We start from the raw sequence: 25,150 nt of genomic DNA, 5'->3' as shown, positions 1-25,150 counted from the left end.
CCAAAAAGAAACTTTTGTGTAAGAATTACAATTAGGAACACTTTCCCTCTAGATGGTTGATGCTAATGTTAATTTTACAGGGAACCACATGTAATGGGCAGAAACAAAACTGAGATATTTTCCTACAGGAAAAGAAAAAATAATATAGAAAAATAGGGAGGTCAGAAAGGTAGGACATTGCCCCTGGACCGTGAACATCTGCCCATTACTTTGGAAAGTTAATTTAATTCACCATCTAGATTATAAACCTCTGTGAAAGTAGAGACTCAATTTTTATATCTTTCCTTCATATTCTACAGACTATCTTGAGTATAGTAGGCACTCCAAAACTATTTAATAAATTTAAGCTACACCAAGAATAAGTGGACTACTAACCATCTTTTTCTGTATTAATTCCCAGGCCCTAAAATAAAATAGCCTAAAGCTATTCTCAAATTCATAGAATCATAGCTTCTTTCAAAATAAAGACTTAGAATAAAGTTTTAGAATGATATGATTTGTTTTTCAAGATTTTGTTTATTTATTAGAGAGAGAGCCAGAGAGCATGAGCGAGGGGGTGAGGGGCACAGTGGTTGGCAGAGGGAGGAGAAGCAGGCTCCTCGCAAAGCAGGGAGCCCCATGTGGGACTCAATCGCAATACCCTGGAATCAAGACCTGAGCCAAAGGCAGACACTTAACCTACTGAACAACCCAGGTGTCCCTGATATGATCTTTTTTATCTAATTTTTTTATTATGAAGTATTCCAAACATGCCAACCAGATTAGATCATGATAAAAAGGTCATCCCTGTACTTGCCACCCAGCTTTATCAAATTTTCACGTGGTCATATTTGCTTTCAAATACTTTATTTTTTTAGGGGAAAAGACATTGTGGAAACTTGTTAAGGTGTTCCTGTGTACCCACACTGATCCTATTCTTTTCTATGCTAGTGGTGACTATTATGTGAATTCAGTGGTTTTTTATTCCTTTTCATGTTTTTATATTTTAACTAAATACTTATCTATTAACTTTACCTAGTATTGTTGTGCAGATTTATTTGATATATTCTGGGATTTTGATAGAATTACCATAAATCCGTAGAATAATCTGAAAGACATGGAATTTTCTTCTCTTTAGTTTTCCAGTGAATGAACATTATATATCCCTTCATTCTTCGTACTTTTTAATTGTAAAATATATTGGTACTCAAACTATCTTTGAAAATTGTTTTTTAATTTTTAGTTTATGCTAGAGTACCTTACTACTTTTTTTTCTATTGGGAATGGGATCTTTCTTCCAAAATTTTTAAGTTGTGTGCTCCTAAGGCATAAGAACACTATCAGTTACCAGTTTTTATATGTTTGTGTGTGCAGCAACATACTTGAACTTTTAGTTCTATAGTTTGTATTGAGTGTTTTGTATTTTCAAAGTAGACAGATGTGAAGAAGGGTAGCACAGGAGTGAAAGGTATGTATTCTGTGGCTATACTGCCTGGATTCACATCCTGATTTTGCTGTTCACTAGCTGTATATAACCTTGGGTAATTTGCTTATCCTCAACTTTCCTCATTTGCATAATCCTATCTCATGGGACTTTTGTGGGGTTTTAAAAGCGTGAAACCCTTAGAACAGTGCTTGGTATCTAGAGTAGTGTCTGGCAGATAAGCAGTTTTGTCTCTTCTGTCTTATTCTTATGTTATTGCATTAGTTGAGCCCTCAAGTAGAAGGTTGAATGAAAGCGGTGATGGGGCCATCTTTTTCTTGGTTGTAATTTAATTTAAATACTGTAAAGTCTCAAGATTAAGTGTGGTATTTTCTGTAGATTTTTAATAGATGCCTTTTGTCAGGTTAATGAAGATTCCATTTGTTAAGAGTTTCTATTATGAATGTTGAATTTGTCAAAAACTTTTCTGTATTTGCTGCAATTTTTTTTCTTTTAGTTTTGAATATGGTAGATTACAGTAATAGAAATTTCTGATATTTTTCTGGAATAAATAGTATTTGATCCCTACATACTACTTTATGTATGTATGTACTACTGAATTCAATTTGCTAATATATACAATAAAATTCACTCACCTTAAGTGTGTCATTTTGATTAATTTGGGTAATTTTATACAGTGAAGTAAGCTGTACCATAATCAAACTGCAGAACACTTTCATTGCCCCAGCAAGTTCCTAGTACATCTTTCTAGACAGTCTCCACCTCTGGCGACTAAAGATCTATTTTAATTACAGTTTTTTGCCTTTTCTAAAGAGTTCCATATAAATGGAACAATATAATAGTCTTCTGTGCTTGATTTCTTTCTTTAAGCATTATGTTTTTGAGATTCATCCATGTTGTGTGTATTAATTGTATTTTTTTTTCTTTTTAGAGAGGAAGAGGGGGAGAGAATCTTAAGCAGGCTCCACAACCCAGTGTGGAGCCCAAATTGGGGCTCAATCTCACAACCCTGAGATCATGACCTGAGCCATTACTGTGACCTGAGCCGAAATCAAGAGTCGGACGTTCAACCAACTGAGCCACCCAGGTGCCCCAGTACGTTTCTTTTTATTGAGGAGTAGTATTCCATAGAATAGATATTTCATAGTTTACTTACCCGTTCAGTTGATGGACATATAAGTGGTGTCCGGATTTTAATCTATAATAAATAATGCCCCTATGAACCTTGGAAGTCTGTGTAGACATGTTTTCATTTCTATTAGGTAGATACTTAGGAGTGAAATTTCTGAGTAATATGAGAAGTGTATGTTTAACTTTGTAAGATACTGCCAATCTGTTTTCCAAAGTAGTTGTGCCATTTTGCATTTCTGTTAGCAGGGAATGAAAATTTAAGCTGCTCCACATCATCACCAACACTTAGAAATGTCAGGCTTTTTAATTTTAACTGTTGTAGTGATTGGTAGTAGTATCTCACTGTGGCTATAATTTGCATTTCCCTACTGATTAATGATGTTAAGCATCTTTTCATGTGTTTATTGGCTGTATCGATATCTTTGTGGAAGTGTCTTCATATCTTTTGCCCATTTCTTTTATTGGGTTCATTGTCTTCTACTTGAGTTAGAAGAACTCTAGATATTCTGAATATGAGCCCTCTGACAGAGGTATGTTTGGCAGCTAGTTTCTTCCAGTCTGTGGCTTGCCTTTTTTTTTCATAACTGCCTTTCAAAGAGCAAAAGTTTTTAATTTTATGGTTGTGCTTGTGATCTGTTTAAGAAATCTCTGCCTCAGCCAGTATCACAAGTGTTTTATGTTTTCTTCTATAATTTCAGTAGTTTGAGCTCTTACATTTAGGTTATGATCCATTTTGAGTTAACTGTATATGGTATTTCTAAGGGTCTTCCCCCACCCCGACCCCACCATACTGATATTTAGTTGATTCAGCACCATTTGTTGAAAAGACTATCCTTTCCCTGTAGAATTACCTTAGCACCTTTGTAGAAAAGAGTTGACTGTATAGGTATGGGTCTATTTCTAAACTCTGTTCTATTCCATTGATCCATATTGTCTATTTTTTTTTAAGATTTTATTTATTTATTTGACAGAGAGAGACAGCCAGCGAGAGAGGGAACACAAGCAGGGGGAGTGGGAGAGGAAGAGGCAGGCTTCCAGCGGAGGAGCCTGATGCGGGGCTCGATCCTCGAACGCTGGGATCACGCCCTGAGCCGAAGGCAGACGCTTAATGACTGCGCCACCCAGGCACTCCCATATTGTCTGTTCTTGCACCAATAGTTTCTTTTGACTTTGATTGTATTGATACTATAGATCAGTTTGAGGAGAATTGCCGTCTTAACAGTGTGAGTCTTCCAATCCATGAATATGAAATATCATCCCATTTATTTTTGGGTCTTCAATTTCCCCTTGCAATCTTTATTGTAGTTTTTGGTGTTCCGTGTCCTAGTTCATCGCATCTCTTTGTAAATCTGTGTACTACTGGAAAGGATGTATATGCTGTCCTTGTTGAGTACACTGATAGAAATAGTGTTGATAGTGTTGTTCAGAACTTGCATCTTTGCTGGGTGTTTTATCTAGTTCTATGAGTCGCAGAAATTTTGGAATTGTCTATTTCTTCTTTTAATTCTTTAAAATTTTGGTTCGAGTATTTAGAAGCTCTTTGTATATGTTATTAGGCATACAATACTATGATGATTTTTGCATATTCCTGATGAATTGACCCTTTTATCTGATGAAATGTCCCTTTATAACTCTAGTAATGCTCTCTCTTAAAATCTGTTTTATCTAATCTTAATATGGCTGTTAATATCTTCTTGTGCTTATTGTTTGCACATATCTTTTTTTATCATTTACCTTCAGCCCACCTGTATTTGTGTTTAGTGGGTTTCTTACAGACAGCATATAGTTGGGTCTCGTTTATACATTCTAACAATCTCTACCTTTTAATTGGAAAGTTTATCCCAAAAGATTTAATATAATATGGTAATATGGGATTTAATGTTTATATGATTAGATTTGTATCTACCATTTGATGTTTCCTACTTGCCTCTTCTGTTTTTTGTTCCTGTTTTTCTGCTTGTCTTTTTTTTTAACGACTTTAAATATTTTTTAGTATTTCACTTTCCTATTTGTATTTTAATTGAACTTCTTTGTATTGTTTTTTAGTGGTTGCTCTAGAGACTATAATGTACATTCTTAACCTTTATAGTCCACTTATATTTACTATTTTATATTTAAGGATTTTATGTCTCTGTTTATAGCCATTGATTTCTCTTTTATATTTTTTCTCCAGTTTGGATATTGATGGCATATCAGCCTCTGATTTTTGAAAAGATTTATTTGAGGGGTGCCTGGGTGGCTCAGCTGGTCAAGTGTCTGACTTGATTTTGGCTTAGGTCATGATCTCAGGGTCATGAGATCGAGCTCCCAGTCAGGCTCTGCACTCAGTGTGAAGTCTGCTTGAGATTCTCTTTCCCTCTCCTCCTGCCCCTCCCCGTGCTCATGCTGTCTCTAAATAAATAAGTAAATACATAAATAAAATCTTTTAAAAAAAGAAAGAAAATGTTTGAGATAGAAAGTTTTATATTGGGATAAGGTTCACAGTATTCTCTTAGGGTTTTAAAAAAATTTAACTTCATCTTCTTTTATCTTTTTTCTCTTTCTTTAATCATTAAGGTCTTATTAGACATTTATCTGTTTTTTAAATCTCTTCAACTAATATCTTTAGCTTTTGATCCTATTGATCCTCTCTGTTTGGTTTTTTTGTTGTTGTTGTTCATTAATTTCTGCTCTTGTATCATTTTCCTTCCTTCTGCTTTCTTTCCCTAGTTTTTTCTTTTTTTACAGTCTGTAGTTAATATACGGACTTATTTTTATCAAGTTTTGTGCCATTTTTTATATCTGTACATTTCATCTGGGTTCATTTTTCTTCTTTAGGATTTAGTATTGTTTAGTATTCTTCCCTTTAGTATTTCTGTAGGTTAGAGCCTGTTGATTATAAATGCTAAAATGTCCTGTCCTCTTGAATGATAGTTTGGCTCAGTATAAAATTCTAGGTTGGCAGTTACTTTTCTTAAAATATTACATCATTAAATTCTCTTGTTACCTGTGAACAATTTACTGTCAGTATAATTGTTTTTCCTTTGTAGATAATCTAGCCTCTTTCCTTGGAAGATTTTACATTGCCTCTCTATCTTTGATATTCTACCAATTTGTGAACTGTTCAACAGTTATTCATCTTGCTTAGTAATGAATGTGCTTTTTGTCTAAGACCCACATCTATTTTTCAATTATGAAAACTTCTCAGCAAGTATCTCTTCAATATTGCTTCTTTACCATTTGCTCCATTTTTTTTTAACTCCAGTTGGCTAAATTTGGGGCTCTAACTATTCTGTTAGGTCTCTAAGTATTCTCATATTTTTCATCTTTGTCTCTGTTTTGTGTTCTGATTGAGTTCTTCAATGTTATCTCCTAATTTATTTAATTACTCCTCAAATATGCCTACTCTAAAATTAACCCCATTTATTGCATTTTTTTCAGTGTACTTGTTTTATTTCTTAGGTTTCTAATTAGTTCTTAACTCATTTATGCCTATTTTTGTTCACATATTCTTTGGTGGGAGTTATGCCATCATTTATGTTTTCAGTAAATGTTTTATCATACTGTCCTACATGATATTTTTGCCTGGTTTTGTTTTTGTTCTTGACATGTGTTCACATAGAAGGAGTTATCACATGTAAACCCTATGGACCATCAGGAGGAGGACGATTATAATATGAAAGAAGAAAATAACATATGAACAATGAGTAATGGTATCTCCTAGCACAGTAGTTTTCATACTGAATTATTGCCCAGTTGGCTTTTGCAGTGGCTGAGGGTAGCAGGCTCCACAGGAAGTTCTCTTTGGCTGCTGCATGGAGCAACAAAGGGTTCTAGAATAGAGTCAAATTTGTTTTGAGGCTTTTGCCATGGACCATCTCTTGTACTGCATAACTTCCTATATTTCAGATTTCTTTTTTCTCTGTAACTTATTTATAGTTAAGAGCACTTTATGAAATAAAACTTTAAGTCGGGCTGAAACATGAGTTCAAGACTTTTAAATTTCTTTTTCCTTGAAGTAAATGTTTCTGTATAGTACACTACTATACAGATGGGTCATGTAAGAATATATTTTTCAGCAAATAAACTCTTGCAAGCGCTCTGGAAGGTGGTTTTAAGGGGGAGGGAGTTCTTTATTCTTCTAGCTTTATTGAGATATAATTGACATATCTGGAAGTATTTAGACCATTAACATATTCCTTTGCATGCATCAGCCTGGTCCTTTTTTTAAGGCTGCTGTTACAGACTCAGTGATACTGGCTTTGGCACTAATTGTAGAGAAAATACAACATTCCCCTAATTTATGTTTTAATTCATCCTGCTGGCATTTGAGGATTTCTCTAGATTTTGGGTTGTATTTGTTATCTGGTGGCTTCAGTTTCTCAAAAATCCAATAGACCCTGTTTAAAACAAACATTTTTATTTTGCCACTCTGTTCCACATGTCGACACCAAGCACAAAGGACTATGGTTAACTCAGTCAGAGTAGCCCTTTGTTCAACTGTGTGATATGTTACCTAGTCAGTACAGCAGAAGCCACACCACCTGCCCCTTGATGTTCTGACCTTTCAGACGAGACTGGGCGCGTTCAGGGTGGTATGGCCGTGGATGTTCTGACCTTTCAGACAAGCTGCATCTGTCATTCCTTCCCTTTGCTCAGCCATAAAATGTTTTTATCTCACAGGACCCTGGCAAAGCTCCTTCAACCCTTCCTTTTCCACACCTGCATCTGTCTCCCAAGATCCCACACACTTAGAAGAATGGTTCTTTTACTCCCAAGGTTGGTTAGGATCTTCTAAATGTTGATCTGTCCAACTGACTATACCCCAGGCTATTCAACCTGTAGAAAAAGTATACCACCTCACTATTAAGACCATATGGTTTTATACCTAAGTTTCGTCTAAAATTCTTGTTACTTTTCATTCCTGTTGTTTCTTCCACTGGATCTCTTAAACAATTTGGTGTAGCAAAGGGGAATTAGAAAACTTTGAGTTCAGTCCTGACAGGAAATAGGTGTGTAATTGAGTCTCAGATCTCCTCATCTGCATTGTAGTTAATTCCTACCTTGCAGGATTGTGGAGACTAAATGAGAGACACAGGTAAAAGCTCCTTTGTAGTTCTATGCATATAAAATATATTCTCTGAACAGGTATTATTAATGCTAAGGGCAGGGACACATCTTAAACTTTTTGTAGCCCCATATTCATAGCAAAACGATGAATACGTGGCTTGTGCCTGATACTACTTATAAATTGATATATTTTTCAGCAAATAAACTCTTGCAAGCACTCTGGAAGGTGGTTTTAAGGGGGAGGGAGTTCTTTATTCTTCTAGCTTTATTGAGATATAATTGACATATCTGGAAGTATTTAGACCATTAACATATTCCTTTGCATGCATCAGCCTAGTCCTTTTTTTAAGGCTGCAGTTACAGACGCAGTGATACTGGCTTTGGCACTAATTGTAGAGAAAATACAACATTAATTTTGGTAGTTCAGGGATGAAACTTAATAATAAGCCCAGGATAAAATGTTTTAACACAGGAGTTTATTTTTACATTCACATTTGACAGTATATTGTGTTCATTTAAATCTGACCATGTATGTATATATTTAGTTGAAAGACCAAAGTGTGACCCAGAGGCCTTTAAAAACAAGCCATCTGGCAAAGAGTGATAGCCGCCAGTTTGCAAAGTCTTACCACTTTTTTGTACACTCTTTCCTCAAATCGTTTGTTTGTTTTGCTTAATTAAAACGAACCACCAGACTCTAAATTGCTGCTCAGGGAGATGGACCGGTGGCTGCTGCTGTTTTTAATAGATCAAGATGTCATTATGTCCCCAGAGCAAGTAAATGCTCTGTCTACTTACAACATGAGTAATCTTTAGGGAACTCTCTTTCCAATAACTTTTTAAAACTTTATCTCCTCAAGATTTTCAACTTCTCTGGCAATCAAATTGAAACACCAATGAGATATCACTGGCAATGATGATAAGACAGGGACGGAGAACTGGAAACTTGGAGGCACTGTTGGTGAAGTAAACTGGCACTCAGCCAGCCTGTCTGGAAGGAAGGTTAGCAGCACATAGCAAAATGTGAAGGTGCATAGCCTCTGACCCATCATTGTTAGAATTCGTCCTAAGAATACAGGTCCATAAAAAAAGATGCTATAAGGATATTTATTCCAGCATTGTTTATAGCGGTAGAAAAAAATGCAAAAAAAAAATTTCCATTAAATAATGCTTTTGTCCATATTATAAAATGTTAATCAGTCACTGGAAAACACAATACAGACAGTCCTTGCTTTGCACAGTTGTGTAGGACCATAAAAATAACCGTACAAACTAAATTGCAAAGCAGTGTTGGGGGGGGGTAGGATTATTCTATGACCTTTAAAATTTGTCAAACAAAAAATAAGAAAACTAATATTTAGTACATTATAATTTAAAATATTACAATACTGAGAATTCAATAATTATTCCTTTGTAAGAAAACTTAGCAAGAGTAATTTGAACAGTGCTGCTCTTCTTCTAGTCATATAACTTTCAGTATGGAGTGACCATCTCTCCTATGCTTTGGTGAATTACCATACTACTTCCTAAGTTCAGAGAGCTTCCCACACATTATCCTTTGTACTTGCAGTGTCATGAAATATCTGCAAGAGTTCCTTTAATGTGAAGTATTTTGCCGTTGTCACTTCCTCTGAGATATCTTCATCCTTTCCATCACAACTACTTCCCTTGTTCACATCAATAAGTTCATCTTTACTAGATGTTACTAGCCAGTTCCTCTGGCTGCATATCTGGAGTTTCTCAAATAGGGCCACGTCACCATGGTCAGCTATTATTTCTATGACTCCACGTACATTCTATTCAGATTTCACTTATGGAGTTCTGTTTTTCTTTGTGTTACTTTCATCTTTGTTGGCCAGTTCCCTCTTTCAGTTATCTGCTTTTGTAAAATGTCACATGGGTTCATTAGTGGGAGACAAGGAGGCAACACAACTACACACGTTGCTGTCTGTATGAACTAATAACGTGTGCAGTGACCAATCACTGACAGACTTTGAAAGAAGTGACATGATTGATCACTGAACATGATGAACAGCTGTTATTTGCAGAATGATCTGTGGACTGGAGAGCTAGCAGTGAAGTTTGTATTTTATGCAATTACTCATAGTTAATATACCATGATAACTGGAATTTGAACCATGCTGTTAGAAGACTGGTGTAATTTAACAAAACAGTGGTAACTGAGAGTTGTATATATCAGAACCATGCAAAGCTAGAACTATATAGATGTATAGTCACTCTCTGCCCTTTTCCACTCTGATGTGTACCCTGGGAGGCCAACTTCTATAGACTGCATCAACCAGGTACCCTTCTCAATGGCTTCTAATTGGATTTGGTCTTTGGAAAGCACCAACAGGAAATCAAATGGAAGGAGAAGAGAAAGGTCAGGATATTTCTTTTCCTTCTCTGCTGAGCCACATTTTGGCCATTTCTGCTCTTGTCTCCTCAAGCTTGCGCTGAGCAGAAGGTCACAGCTCATTCCACATAGCCACAGCTTCTTCTTGGGTTCCAGTTACTACTCTCTCTCTTTGCCCCTTCAGGTCTAGAGGTGGTAATAGCTTCCTATAGCCGCTGGTTCTACAGTACATCATCATCCCTTTCTATTTTCTTTAAAGCTTCCCAAACTTTTGTTTATGAACACTTCACAAAACTGTCTTCAAGCATACCATTCCTGAGTGTGCCATGTGTTTCCTGCCAGGACCCTAACCTAGACACCTTGTCACACTGTTTACGGAAAATTGTATGTACATATCCGAATATGTGTGTGCACTCAGAGAGGGCTGAAAGGATATAAACAGTAATGTCACTTTTAACCCTATGCCTTTTTTCCTATGTGCTTTTAAAAATAAGTAGATGACATATACTGATGGATTATTTCAGCTTCAAAATAGTTAACCCATTTTTCTTATTTAGTCAGATCTTTTACAGAAATAGTTTTCAAATTAACTACAGGCATACCTTGGAAATATAGCAAATCAGTTCCAGACCACCACAATAAAGTGAGTATCTCAGTAAAGCAAGTCAAATGAGTTGTTTTAGTTTCTCAGTGCATATAAAAATTATGTTTATACTATACTGTAGTCTGTTAAGTGTGCAGTATGTCTTTAAAAAAACAACAACAATAACAACAACAGTGTGCATCCCTTAATTTAAAAGTACATTGTTTCTGGGGCCCCTAGGTGGCACAGTTGGTTAAGCGTCCAACTCGGTTTCAGCTCAGGTCATGATCTAGGCATCGCAACATCAAGTCCAGCGTCAGGCTCCGAACTCAGAGAGGCGTCTACTAAAGTTTCTCTCTCCCTTTGCCCTTCCCCACACACACTCTCTCTCTCTCTTTAAAATAAATAAATAAATCTTTTAAAAAAATAAAAAATAAATAAAAGTACTTTGTTGCTAAAGAATGCTAATTATCTTCAGCCAGTCATAATCTTTTTGTTGGTAGAGGGTCTTGTCTCAATGTTGACAGCTGCTGACTGATCACAGTGGTGGTTGCTAAAGGTTGGGGTGGCTGTGGCAGTTTCCTAAAATAAAACCACAGTGAAGCTTGCTGCATCAATTGACTCCTTCATGAACAATTTCTCTGTAGCATGTGACACTGCTTGATAGCATTTTACCTACAATCGAACCTCTTTCAAAATTGGAGTCAATCCTCTCAAACCCTGCCACTGCGTTATCAACTAAATTAATGTAATATTCTAAATTCCTTGTTGTCATTTCAACAACCTTCACAGCATCTTCACCAGGCATAGATTCCATCTCAAGAAACCACTTTCTTTGCTCATCCATAAGAAGGAACTCCTCATCCATTAAATTTTTATTGTAAGGTAGAAGCAATAATGCAGCTGATAACATAACATTTTTTCCCATCAGATTAACCCCGTTGATCTAGCTGAATCATTAGCTAGTGTTTTATCTGATGCGTTGGAAAGGGAAAAAAAAGAAGAATGACAATTCAGCCACCTTTGGGTTCCACTTCTAATTCTAATTCTCGCTATTTCCTCCAGTGAAGTTTGAACTTCTCAAGTCATCCATGAGGGTTGGAATAAACTTCTTCCAAACTTTTGTTTGTGATGATATTTTGACCCATTCCCATGAATCATGAATGTCCTAATGGCATCTGGAATGGTGAATCCTTTTTAGAAGGTTTTCAATTGTCTTTGCCCAGTCCCATTAGGGAAATCACCATCTATGGCAGCTGTAGCCTTATGAAAGGTATTTCTTAAATAATAAGACTTGAAAGTCAAAATTACTCCTTGATCCATGGGCTATGGATGGGATGTTGTGTTAGCAGGCATGAAAACATTCATCTCATTGCACATCTCCATCAGAGCTCTTGGGTGACAAGCAGCATTGTAAATAAGCAGTAATCTTTTTATAGGAATCTTTTATTCTGAGCGGTTGGTCTGAACAGTGGGCTTAAAATAGTAAGCCATATTGTCAATAGATGTACTCTCTTCCAGGCTTTGTTGTTTATAGACTACAGACAGAGTAGGTTGAGCATAAGTTGTAAGGGCTCTAGGATGTTCAGAATGGTAATGAGCACTGGCTTTCACGTCAAGTCACCAGCTGCATTAGCCCCTAACAAGAAAGTCAGCCTGTCCTTTGAAGCTTTGGAGCCAGGCATTGACTTCTCTCTAGCTATGAAAGTCCTAGAGGCCTCTTCTTTCAACAGAAGGCTGCTTTGTCTACATTGGAAATCTGTTTAGTGTCATCAACTTCAGTAGTTCCTTAGCTTTGATGTTCCTCATTGCAGCTTCTACCTCAGCACTTGCTGCTTCACCTTGCACTGTTATGTTAAAGAGATGGCTTCTTGCCTTACACCTCATAACACCAACCTCTGCTAGCTTCCAACTTCTCTTTTGAAGCTTCCTTACCTCTGTCAGAATTGAAGTGAGCTAGCGCCTTGCCCTGGTTTAAGCTTTGGTTAAGGAAATGTTGTGGTTGCTTTGATCTACTGAGACCACTAAAACTTTACCCATATCAGCAATAAGGCTGTTCCACTTTCTTATCACTTAGGTATTCACTGGAGTAGCACTTTTAATCTCCTTCAAGAACTTTTCCTTCACATTTATAACTTGACTAGCTGTTTGGCACAAGAGGCCTAGCTTTCAGTCTGTCTCAGCTTTCAGCATGCCTTCCTCACTAAGCTTAATCATTTCTAGTGTTTGCTTTAAAGTGAGAGACATGTGGGGCACCTGGGTGGCTCAGTCAGTTAAGCATCCAGTACTTGATTTCGGCTCAGGTCATGACCTAAGGTCATGGGATTGAGCCCCACATCGGACTGTACGCTCAGCACAGAGTCTGCTTGAAACTCTTTCTCCTTCTGCTCATCCCCCACTCTTTCACTCTAAAATGGGTAGGTAAATCTTTAAAAAAAAATAAAGTGAAAGACATGTGACTCTTCCTTTCACTTGAATATTTAAAAGCCATTGTAGAGTTATTAATTGGCCAATTTCAATATTGTTGTGTCTCAAGGAATAGGGAGGTTTGAGGAGAGAGAAAGAGATGAGAGAATGGCTGGTAGATGGAAAAGTCAGAACAGACACATTTATTGATTAAATTCGCCATCATATGGGCATGGTCTTGTGGTGCCCCAAACCAATTACAATAGTAACTTCAAAGATCACTGATCACAGATCACCATAACAAATATAATAATAATGAAAATGTTTGAAATATTGTTGGAATTACCAAAATGTGACAGAGACATGAAGTAAGCAAATGCTGTTGGGAAAATGGTGCCAATAGACTTGTTTAACCCAGGAGCGCCACAGACCTTCAATTTGTAAAACATGTAGTATGTGTGAAGCACAATAAAGCAAAGTGCAGTAAAAGAGGGTATGCCTGTACTCTGCTTTGTAACATATGCAGGCAGACGTATCTCTGTATGAGTGGTCTTTAAACAAGTAACTCAAAACATGCTTTATGAAGTAACACACTCCTGCATCTGGGTTGTCACTGGATCCAGTTTGGGATAGCTAACATTTCCAATTTGCAGGAAAACCACTGACATGCACACACAGCTTTACTGCTGCTCTAACTGGTTATTAGTCATAGCCTCCACATATCTAACTTAATATTTCCTTCAGAATCAGGAATTTCCAGGTTCTGAATTTTCCAGAAGTATTAAAATTCTAATTCCAAAATTCTTTTGTTTTCTTTTTGCCATCCCCAGAATATTCAACAAGGCAAGCAGACATGGTGAGGCTAAACATATATACAAAATAGATTTTGAAAACATGTATGCAACTTTATCATTTGAAATACGGTTCTGGTTTTTTGGGGTTTTTTCATTTTTATTTTAAGGTGATAGGAAAGAAAATCATTTATTGAATGTTTTTAAAGAAACCTATCATTGAAGAGCATCCTAAAAGATCTGTTCACTGGGATTCCTTCCTTTCTCCCTGACAGTTTCTACAGCAGTACTTGCAGAAAGCATGGTGCTGCATTCATGACTGGATTAAAGAGATTTCCTCCATAACATTTTTATGGTTGCCCCACTTTTCATAAGACATAAGACATTTAAAAAGTGTAATAATAATATCCTAGTTTATTTTTGCTTTCCAAGTCTAGAATACATGGAACTAAGAGCTCTGGAATACTGCTCTGACCCATCTACATGGAATGCTATCAGGTGTGAGTAGTGCCTAGAGCAGGAGACGGCTCTACACCAGGTCCAGGCTGCAGTTCAAGAAGCAGAACCTATGGTTCTAATTGTATCAGTAGTGGAATAGGTACCATGTGGAGTTTATAGGCGGCCTCAGGAGGAGAATCACAACATAGTCCCCATAGCTTCTGGAGCAATGCTATGCCAACTACAGCAGAAAACTATACACCATTCAGTAAATAGCCCCTGGCTTGCTACGGGGTCTGGTGGAGATAGAGCACCTGACTATAGGACATCAAGTGACCATGTGGCCAGACCTTCCCGTTATGTGCTGGGTTCTATCAGATCCACCAAATTATAAGGGTCAAAAGCAATCCATCATAAGATAGTGGTTTGTATATCTGGGACTGGGCATGAATAGTAAAAGGCCTAAGTAAGTTAGATAATCAGGACTCTCAGGGTCCCTTGTCATTACTACTGGTGCTTCATTGCTCCTCAGCTCAAACTTATGGCCTTGTATGGGGTAGAGGGGGAAAGGAGATTCTTAAGACCAGTTGGCAGAGGAGGAAAGGGCCATATTTGGTTTGTGGTTGGGCTGACTTGGCAAGTAACTGCTGATGTACACTACTACACCTCAAGGGTGGACTTGGAAGATTTGAAATCCTCCCAGTGGGGGGCGCCTGGGTGGCTCAGTCGTTAAGCATCTGCCTTCAGCTCAGGGCGTGATCCCGGCGTTCTGAAATCGAGCCCCGCTTTCTGAAATCGAGCCCCGCATCAGGCTCCTCTGCTGGGAGCCTGCTTCTTCCTCTCCCACTCCCCCTGCTTGTGTTCCCTCTCTCACTGGCTGTCTCTCTCTCTGTCAAATAAATAAATAAAATCTTAAAAAAAAAAAAAAAGAAATTCTCCCAGTGGACAGTGCCTCTGGCTATCTGTTTTGTATAAAAAGAGAAGTGGCCCTAGGTAAGACTATACATTCACTTGTGGGCAAATGAAATGGCTACGCTGATTAGTCAGAGGTTGGGAAAGAGAAAGATTGGAAATTGGGAATAAGGAGGCTTATATATAAAAAAGAGATATGCACAAATGTAAAGATCTTCGTATCACATGTTAATGCCCACCAGAGAATAATACCATGGAGAAGGCACGCAGACAGAGTGACTGGGCCAGTTGATGTCAGCCAGCCTCTGTCATCAGCCACTGCAAGGCTGGCACAATAGGCTCTTAAAAGAGTAGCCCAGTGGCAGAGATAGTGGATATGGACCCAGTATGAGTTTCCACACACCAAAGCTCATCTAATTATTCTCACTGCTAAATGTCCTATCTGTTAGTGACAGAAATCAGTGCTGAGCCCCAGTATGACACCATCTCTTGAGAAAACCAACCCTTCATTTTTTAGCAAGTTGATTACACTGGACCCTTCCACCCTAGAAAGGGCAGCAATTCCCCTTGACTTGACTCAACACGTACTTAATGTATAGGTTTTTCTTTCCTTTCCACAAAGCCTCATCTACTAACAGTATCCAGCAGCTTACAAATTTTGATTACCAACATGGAATCCCACACTACAACTCATACTAAGAGTCCTACTTTATAGCAAAACAGTAGGCACAATACCATGGGGTCTACTATCTGAGGAGTCTAGGTCCTGGTTAAAAATCTATGTGTGATTTTTCAGGCCTAGCCACAGGTGATTATAAAGGCCTTACCTGGCATGCCTGATAGGGGAAAAATAAATACAATAAAATAAAAATAAAATGGAAGCTAGATCTTATTTCCCCTATAGCTGAAGCTTTATAGCACTTTATGATCAGTAGACTTGGTGCATGCAAGGGGTTTGTGCTGGTCTTCTGGGGAGCGGCCTGTTGTGCTGTGTGTGATTTTTCAGGCCTGGCCACACGGGATGACAAAGGCCTTACCTGGCACACCTGATATGGGAAATGTGCCCTCCCCACACCAGACTGGTGCATGGCCAATGCATCACAATCTCTGAAGGGAGATGCAGTCAAGGATTCAGACCCCTTTGGCAGGTCACACTCTTCACATATTTATAATCATAACCTTCATTCTTAGGTTTTTCTATATGAAGCCTTGGGCAGAAGTGTTCTATAGGTCTGCTGAGACCTCCTTAAAGAGGAGAGGAGGGGGATGCACCCTCCAGGAGCAACTCCACTAGGACAAGGTTGCCTGAGAATCAGCACAAACCCCTCGCATGCACCAAGTCTACTGATCATAGAGTGCTGTATAGCTTCAGCTATAGGGGAAATAGGATCTAGCTTCCATTTTATTTTATTTTATTTTATTTTATTTTATTTTATTTTATTTTACTTTATTTTTGGATCTACCTTCTTTTATTTTTTTTAAAGATTTTATTTATGTATTTGACAGAGAGAGAGCACAAGCAGGGGGAGCAGCAGAGAGAGAGGGAGGGGGAAGGGGGATCTCCACTGAGCAGGGAGCCTAACACAGGGCTCGATCCCAGGACCCTTGGATCATGACCTGAGCTGAAGGCAGACACTTACCTGACTGAGCCACCTGGGCACCCTGGATCTAGCTTCTTTTAACAAGCAGACCAAACACACCTAGGCCTTAGCTTCTCCTTTTCCCCCCAGGACAAAATGACAAGACAGAGGCATTCACCCCCAAAAGAAAGAACAGGAAGAAGTAACGGTCAGGGATTTAATCAATACAGATATAAGTAAGATGTCTGAACTAGAATTTTAAACAACAATTATAAACATACTAGCTGGGCTTGAAAAAAACATAGAAGACACTAGAGAATCCCTAAATGCAGAGATAAAAGAACTAAAATCTAGCCAGGGTGAAATTAAAAATGCTACAACTGAGATGCAAACCTAATGGATGCCATAAGAATGAGGACAGACAAAGCAGAGGAATGAATCAATGATATAGAAGATACAATTATGGGGCACTTGGGTGGCTCAGTGGGTTAACTGTCTGCCTTTGGCTCAGGTCATGATCCCAGGGTCCTGGGATCGAGTCCTGCATTGGGCTCCCTGCTCGGGGGGGAGTCTGCTTCTCCCTCTACCTGCTCCCCCTGCTCATGACCTCTCTCTCTCTCTCATTCTCTCTCTCTCATTCTCTCTCTCTCTCTCAAATAAATAAATAAAATCTTTAAAAAAAGATACAATTATGGAAAATAATGAAGCTGAAAAGAAGAGGGAAAGAAAGGTATTGGATCATGAAAATGGACTTAGGGAACTCAGCAACTCCTTAAAATGAAATAACATGCATATCATAAGAGTCCCAGAAGATGAGGAGAGAGATAAAGGGGAAGAAGGTTTAGTTGAACAAATTATAGCTAAAAACTCCCCTAATCTGGGGAAGGAAACATACCTCAAAATCCAAGAAGCATGAGAACTCCCATTAAATTCAACAAAAGCCAGCCATCACCAAGGCATATCATCATCAATTTCACAAAATACACAGACAAGAAAAGAATCCTGAAATCAGCAAGGGAAAAAAAGTCCTTAGCCTACAAGGGAAGATAGATCAGGTTCACAGCAGATCTGTCCAGAGAAACGTGGCAGTCCAGAAGAAAGTGGCAGGATATATTCAAACTGCTGAATGGGGAAAATAGGCAGCCAAGAATACTTTATCCATCAAGGCTGTCATTCAGAATGGGAAACATAAGGAGTTTCCCAGACAAAAAGTAAAGGAATTAAAGGGGACTCTTTGGGGGGGAAAAAGACCAAAAGCAACAAAGACTAGAAAGGACCAGAGAACAGCACCAGAAACACCAACTTTACAGGTAACACAATGGCACTAAATTCAAATCTATCAATAATCACTCTGAATGTAAATGGACTAAATACTCCAATCAAAAGACACAGGGTGTCAGAATGGATTAAAAAAAAGAAAAGACCCAGCTACATGCTGCCTACAAGAGACTCCTTTTAGACCTAAAGACAACTGCAGATTGAAAGTGAGGGGGTGGAGAACCATCTATCATGCTAATGGATATCAAAAGAAAGCTGGAGTAGCCATACTTATATCAGACAAACTAAATTTTAAACAAGACTGTAACAAGAGTTACATTGTATCATAATCAAGGGGTCTATCTATCAAGATCTAACAATTGTAAATATTTATGCCCCCAACTTAGGAGCACCAAATATATAAATATATAAATCAATTAATAATAAACATAAAGAAACATTGATAATAATACAATAATAGTACGGGACTTTTAACATCCCACTCACAGCAATGAACAGATTGCTAAGCAGAAAATCAACAAGATCAACAAGGAAACAATGACTTTGAATGACACATAGCACCAGATGGACTTAACGGATATATTCAGAACATTTTATCCTAAAACAGCAGAATACACATTCTCTTTGAGTGCACATGGACCATTCTCCAGAATACATCACATACTAAGTCACAAATCGGCCCTCGACAAGTACAAAAAGATTGAGATCATACTCTGCATATTTTCAGACCCCAATGCTATGAAACTTGAAGTCAACCACAAGAGAAAATTTGGAAAGACCACAAATACACGGAGTTTAAAGAATATCCTACTAAAGAATAAATAGGTTAACAAGTAAAATAAAAAAGAAATTAAAAATACACGGAAGCAAATGAAAATGAAAACATAACAGTCCAAATCCTTTGGGATGCAGCAAGGGCAGTCCTAAGAGGAAAGTATATTGCAATACAATACCTCAAGAAGCTAGAAAACTCAAATACATAACCTAACCCTACACCTAAAGGAGCTAGAAAACTAACAGCAAATAAAGCCTAAAGCCAGCAGAAGGAAAATAATAAAGATTAGAGCAGAAATAAATGATATAGAAACAATGCACAAAAAAACAGTAGAACAAATAAATGAAACTAAGAGCTGGTTCTTTTAAAGAATTAATAAAATTGATAAACCCCTAGCCAAATTTATTGAAAAGGAAAAAGACCCAAATAAATAAAATCAAGAATGAAAGAGGAGAGATGACAACCAACACCACTGAACAAACAATTATAAGAGAATATTATGAAAAATTATATGCCAACAAACTGGGCAATCTGAAAGAAATGGACAAATTCCTAGAAACATACAAACTACCAAAGCTGAACAGGAAGAAAGAGGACATTTGAACAGACCCATAACCAGCCAAGAAATTGAATCAATAATCAAAAATCTCCCAATAAACAAAAGTCCAGGGCTAGATGGCTTCCCAGAGGAATTCTACCAGACATTTAAAGAAGAGTTAATAACCTATTCTTCTCCAATTGTTTCTTTTTTTTCTTTTTTTTTTAAGATTTTATTTATTTGAGAAGAGAGAGAGTGAGAAAGAGAGGGAGCACAGGAGCAGGGGCAGGGGCAGAGGGAGACGGAGACGGAGAAGCAGACTCCCCTGATGAGCAAGGAGCCTGATTTGGGGCTTGATCTCAGGACTCTGGGATCATGACCTGAGCCAAAGGCAGACACTTAACCGACTGATCCACCCAGGCACCCCTTCTCCAACTGTCTCAAAATATAGAAATGGAAGGAAAACTTCCAAACTCTTTCTATGAGGCATTACCTTGATTCCAAAACCAGACAAAGACCCCACTAAAAAGGAGAATTACAAGCCAACAACCCTGATGGACATGAATGCAAAAATTCTCAACAAGATACTAGCAAATTCAATCCAACAGTACATTAAAATAATTATTCACCAGGTCGCCTGGGTGACTCAGTCAGTTGAGCATCCAACTCCTGATTTCAGCTCAGGTCATGGTCTTGGGTTCATGGGATCCAGCCCCATGTTGGGCTCTGAGCTCAGCATGGAGTCAGCTTGAGATTCTCTTTCTCCCTCTCCTTCTGCTCCTCCCCGCACTGGTGTGCTCACTCTCTCTCTTTCCCTCTCTCACTAAAATAAGTACATAAATCTTTAAAAAAAAAAAAAAAAGTATTGGGGCACCTGGGTGGCTCATTCGGTTAAGTGTCTACCTTTGGCTCAGGTCATGATCCCAGGATCCTGGGATTGAGCCCCGCCTCAGGCTCTCTGCTCAGCAGTTGGGGCATGCTTCTCCCTCTCCCTCTGCCTGCCACGACCCCTCCCACTTGTGTTCTTTCTCTGTCAAATAAATAAATAAAATCTTTTTTCAAAAAAAGAATTATTCACCACAATCAAGTGAGATTTATTCCTGGGCTACAGGGTTAGTTCAATATTCAAAATCAATCAACATGATATACGACGTTAATAAAAGAAAGGGTAAGAACCATATGATCCTCTCAATAGATGCAGAAAAAGCATTTAACAAAATACAGCATCCATTCTTGATAAAAACCCTCAACAAAGTAGGTATAGACGGAACATACCTCAACACCATAAAAGCCATATATGAAAGACCCACAGCTAATACCATCCTCAGTGGGGAAAAACTGAGTGCTTTTCCTCTACGGTCAGGAACAAGACAGGGATGTCCATTCTCACCATTACCATTTAACATAGTACTGGAAGTCTTAGCCTCAACAATCAGAAAACAAAAAGAAATAAAAGGCATCCAAATTAGCAAGGAAGAAGTCAAACTTTCACTATTTGCTGACAACATGATCCTCTATATAGAAAACCCGAAGGACTCCACCAAAAAATTGCTAGAATACATGAATTCAGCAAAGTGTCAGGATATAAAATCAACATACAGAAATCTGTTGCATTTCTATACACCAACAACAAAGCAGCAGAAAAATCAAGGAATTGATCCCATTTACAATTACACCAAAAACCATAAGATACCTAGGAATAAGTCTAACTAAAGAGGTAAAAGATCTGTACTCTGAAAACTACAGAACACTTATGAAAGAAATTGAAGAGCACACAAAGAAATGGAAAAACATTCCATGCTCGTGGATTGGAAGAACAAACTTTATTAAAATGTCTATACTACCCAAAGTAATCTATACATTTAATGCAATCCTTATCAAAATACCACCAGCATTTCTCACAGAGCTAGAACAAACACTCCTAAATTCTGTATGGAACCATAAAAGACCCCAAATAACCAAAGCAATCCTGAAAAAGAAAAGCAAAGCTGGAGGCATCACAATTCTGAACTTCAAGCTCTATTACAAACCTCTAGTCATCAAGACAGTATGGTACTGGCACAAACACAGACACATAGATCAATGGAACAGAACAGAGAACCCAGAAATGGACCCACAACTATACAGTCAACTAATCTTCAACAAAGCAGGCAAGAAGATCCAATGGAAGAAAGACAGTCTCTTCAACAAATGGTGTTGGGAAAACTGGTCAGCAACATGCAGAAGAATGAAACTGGGCCACTTTCTTATACCATATACAAAAATAAATTCAAAATGGATGAAAGACCTAAATGTGAGACAGGAAACCATCAAAATCCTAGAGGAGAACACAGGCAGCCTCAGCTGTAGCAACTTCTTACTATACATTGTCTCTGGAGGCAAGGGAAACAAAAGCAAAATGAACTATTGGGGCTTCATCAAGATAAAGAGTTTCTGCACAGTGAAGGAAATAACAAAATTAAAAGGCAGCCTCCAGAATGGGAGAAGATATTTGCAAACAACATATCCAATAAGGGGTTAGTATCCAAAATCTATACAGAACTTATCAAATTCAACAAATAATCCAGTTAAGAAATGGGCAGAAACTATTAATAGACACTTTTTGCAAAGAAGACATCCAGTTGGCTAACAGACACATGAAAAGATGCTCAACATCATTAATCATCAGGGAAATACAAATCTAAATCATGATGAGTTACCACCTCACACTTGTCAGAATGGCAAAAATTAACAACACAAGAAACAACAGGTGTTGGCAAGGATGCCGAGAAAAGGGAACCCTCTTGCACTGTTGATGGGAATGCAAACTGATGTAGCCACTCTGGAAAACAGTATGGGGGTTCCTCAAAAAATTAAAAATAGAATTACCCTATGACCCAGCAATTGCACCACTAAGTATTTACCCAAAGGATACAAAAATACAGATTCGAAGGGGTACATGCATCCCAATATCTATAGCAGCATTATCAACAATAGCCAAACTATGGAAAGAGCCCAAATGTCCACTGACTGATAAATGGATAAAGAGGATGTGGTATATAGATACAATAGAATATTACTCAGTCATCAAAAAGAATGAAATCTTGCCACTTGCAATGACGTGGATGGAGTTAGAGTGTATTATGCTAAGAGAAATAAGTCAGAGAAAGACAAATACCATATGATTTCACTCATATGTGGAATTTAAGAAACAAAACAGGTGAACATATGGGAGGGTGGAAAGAGAGAGAGAGAGAGAGAGAGAGAGAAAGAAAACCACAAGAGACTCTTAACAATAGAGAACAAACTGAGGGTTGATGGAGGGAGGTGTGTGGGGGATGGGCTAGATGGGTGATGGGTGATGGGAATTAAGGAGGGCACTTGTTATCATGAGCACTGGGTGTTGTATGTCAGTGATGAACCACTGAATTCTACTCCTGAAACCAATACTGCACTGTATGTTAACTCCGTAGAATTTAAATAAAAATTAAAAAAAAAAAAGGAAGAGAGGAGGGGGAACCTTGAAGACACTTTTTCCCACACCAGCTCAATCCTTTCCCCTCATCCTACCCTCCACCTCAGTGTCCATAAAACTACCATAGCTTTTTAAAGATTTGTTTATTTATTTGAGAGTAAGCAAGTGCTCTACATGATCCTCTCAATAGAGCTCCCTGTGGGACCGGCTGAGGTCTTTGTTGCAACCACATCACAGTTCAAATTCTCCTACTACCCAGTTGTGCTTTCCTTATCTCTACTGGGTCTTGATCCCAACAGCATGCCCCCCAAAATCTACTGCACACAATCTCTGTCTTGGAGACCCTTTCTGAGGATTCACACAATGAGGGAGATGCAGTCTCAGAGTGAGCACCCTCCCAGTGAAATGCAGCAGGACAGAGTACCCTTGTATAAGCCCCAGTTGAACAGAGATCCAGATTTAGTGGACACACTGAACTATATTTGTTGCAAGCTGGTAAGGTGCCTTAGGAAATGATCAGGATATATGTAAAAACTGACTGTGGTCTTATTTTTCCATCTTTAATTGGCAAGGAAGAAGAAAACTGCAGTGGTACTACTATAATGCTGTACAGAGCGCACAAGTTTTCTGGAGGTCAGCGTGGTCACATATATCGAGAGCATTAAAATGTTTTCCCCTTTGACTCATTAATTCTTCGTCAAAAAATTATCTAAATATTTAAATTGTGGTGCCTGCATGCTCACTCGGTTAAGCATCTGCCTTCCGCTCAGGTGATGATCTCAGGGTCCTGGGATCGAACTCCCTGTCAGGCTCCCTGCTCAGCAGGGAATCTGCTTCTCCCTCTCTTCTGCCCCTCCCCCCACTCATGCTCGCGTGCTCTCTCTCTCAAATAAATAAATAAAATCTTAAAAAATATGTAAATAAATAAAGATTTAAATTAAATATGTAAAAATATACTACATGGATGGACTTCATAGTAATCTAGACAGCCATTAAAATAATACTGAAATATATTTACCAACTGAAAAGATGTTCATTATATACTGTTGAGTTGTAAAAGGAAAAAAAAAAACCCAGCTTATATAATAGCGTGTTTCACATGGAAGGAGGTACATCATGAAAATGTTCACAAGTAATATTTCTGTGTGATACTTGAGATGGTTTTTATTATCTTTTCGTTTATCTGTGTCTCTGCTCTTCTGTGAATGTGTATTACCTGCAGTTGTTAAAATCATAATTTACTATAAAATAAGGAATCAACGATTATCTCATTTTACAGAAAACACACTAATTAGAATCCTCCATTTCTACCTTCCTCTTTCGTATCACTTTATACTTTACGTATTACAGTATACTGGCATATTTCTGCACTTTGTACTTGTATCCTGCCTCCATCTTTAGGTAAGTTTCTAAGGCCCTACCTTTTATTCTTAAGATTTTATTTATTTGAAAGAGAGAGAGAGAGAGAGCACGAGCAGGGTGAGGGGCAGTGGGGAAGGACAGAGGCAGAGGGAGAAGCACTCCCCACTGAGTAGGGAGCCCTACTCGGGGCTCAATCCCAGGATCCCAGGATCACGGCCTGAGCTGAGGGCAGACACTTAAATAACTGAGCCACCCAGGTGCCCCTCTAAGGCCCTATCTACAGAAACGGCTGCCACTGCAAGATACTTCACACACTTTGGTGAGTGAAGAACATAATAGATACACTGAGCTGTAGCATAGAAGGAACTAGTAGCACAAAGCACTAGAGCCCTGTGTTCCTGTTAATTAGAATATAACACAAATCCCATACAGGCCACACCCTTGGATATTTCAGTTGAAGTCATACTGGGAATCAGACAGCCATCCTGTTGCCTCCCACATACTGTGCAACCCAACGCTTTCTAAAAAGCTGCCATGGGTCATTCAATCCTCTCTATAACTGCTGAAAAGAGCATGGGCTGTTTTTGGTTTTGTGCTTGTGTTTTGTGCTTGTGCTCTATTTCTGAGCTGCCTGTCAACCACCAGTCCACTGGGCCCAGCACGAGTCTCTTGGGGCCAATAAAGTTGGACGATTAACCCATGACGCTCGCACAGCCCACCACAACTCACATGAAGTGTATGAATCTCTTTGTCTTTGAAGAATGGGGTGTGAAATTTCCTTTTTCAATTTCAAGCCAAGTAGATGGATTCTCTTTGTGAAACTCTGGGTAATTATTGGGCCCCAACCTGTAACAGAAACAGTTTACCTGGTTGAGGCTTAGCAGCAAAAGAAATGAATTATATCAAAGTCTTCAGGATGCTCCAGTGTGCCTGGCTCCCTAGAATGTAAGCGCCATGACAGGCAGGGACTTTTATCTGCTCACTGTGGTATCACTAGTGTCTATCTTAGTACTGGCATATAGTAGGTATTCATTAAATATTTGTTGCATGATTGAATAAATGCATGAATGGAAC

At 38.3% G+C, this 25,150-nt stretch overlaps 1 non-coding gene across 1 annotated transcript; it reads left to right on the top strand.

Moving 5' to 3' along the window:
- Positions 1-11,435: 11,435 nt before the first annotated feature.
- LOC113263523 (small nucleolar SNORD12/SNORD106) lies at positions 11,436-11,529 on the top strand. Its single transcript, XR_003319243.2, has one exon. It is a non-coding gene; the product is annotated as a small nucleolar SNORD12/SNORD106 (small nucleolar RNA).
- Positions 11,530-25,150: the final 13,621 nt, after the last annotated feature.

This window comes from Ursus arctos, unplaced genomic scaffold (assembly GCF_023065955.2).
Source record: "Ursus arctos isolate Adak ecotype North America unplaced genomic scaffold, UrsArc2.0 scaffold_1, whole genome shotgun sequence".
Taxonomy (NCBI): domain Eukaryota; kingdom Metazoa; phylum Chordata; class Mammalia; order Carnivora; family Ursidae; genus Ursus; species Ursus arctos.
Note: the sequence above shows the minus strand (reverse complement) of the source record. Positions and strands in the feature narration are given on the sequence as shown.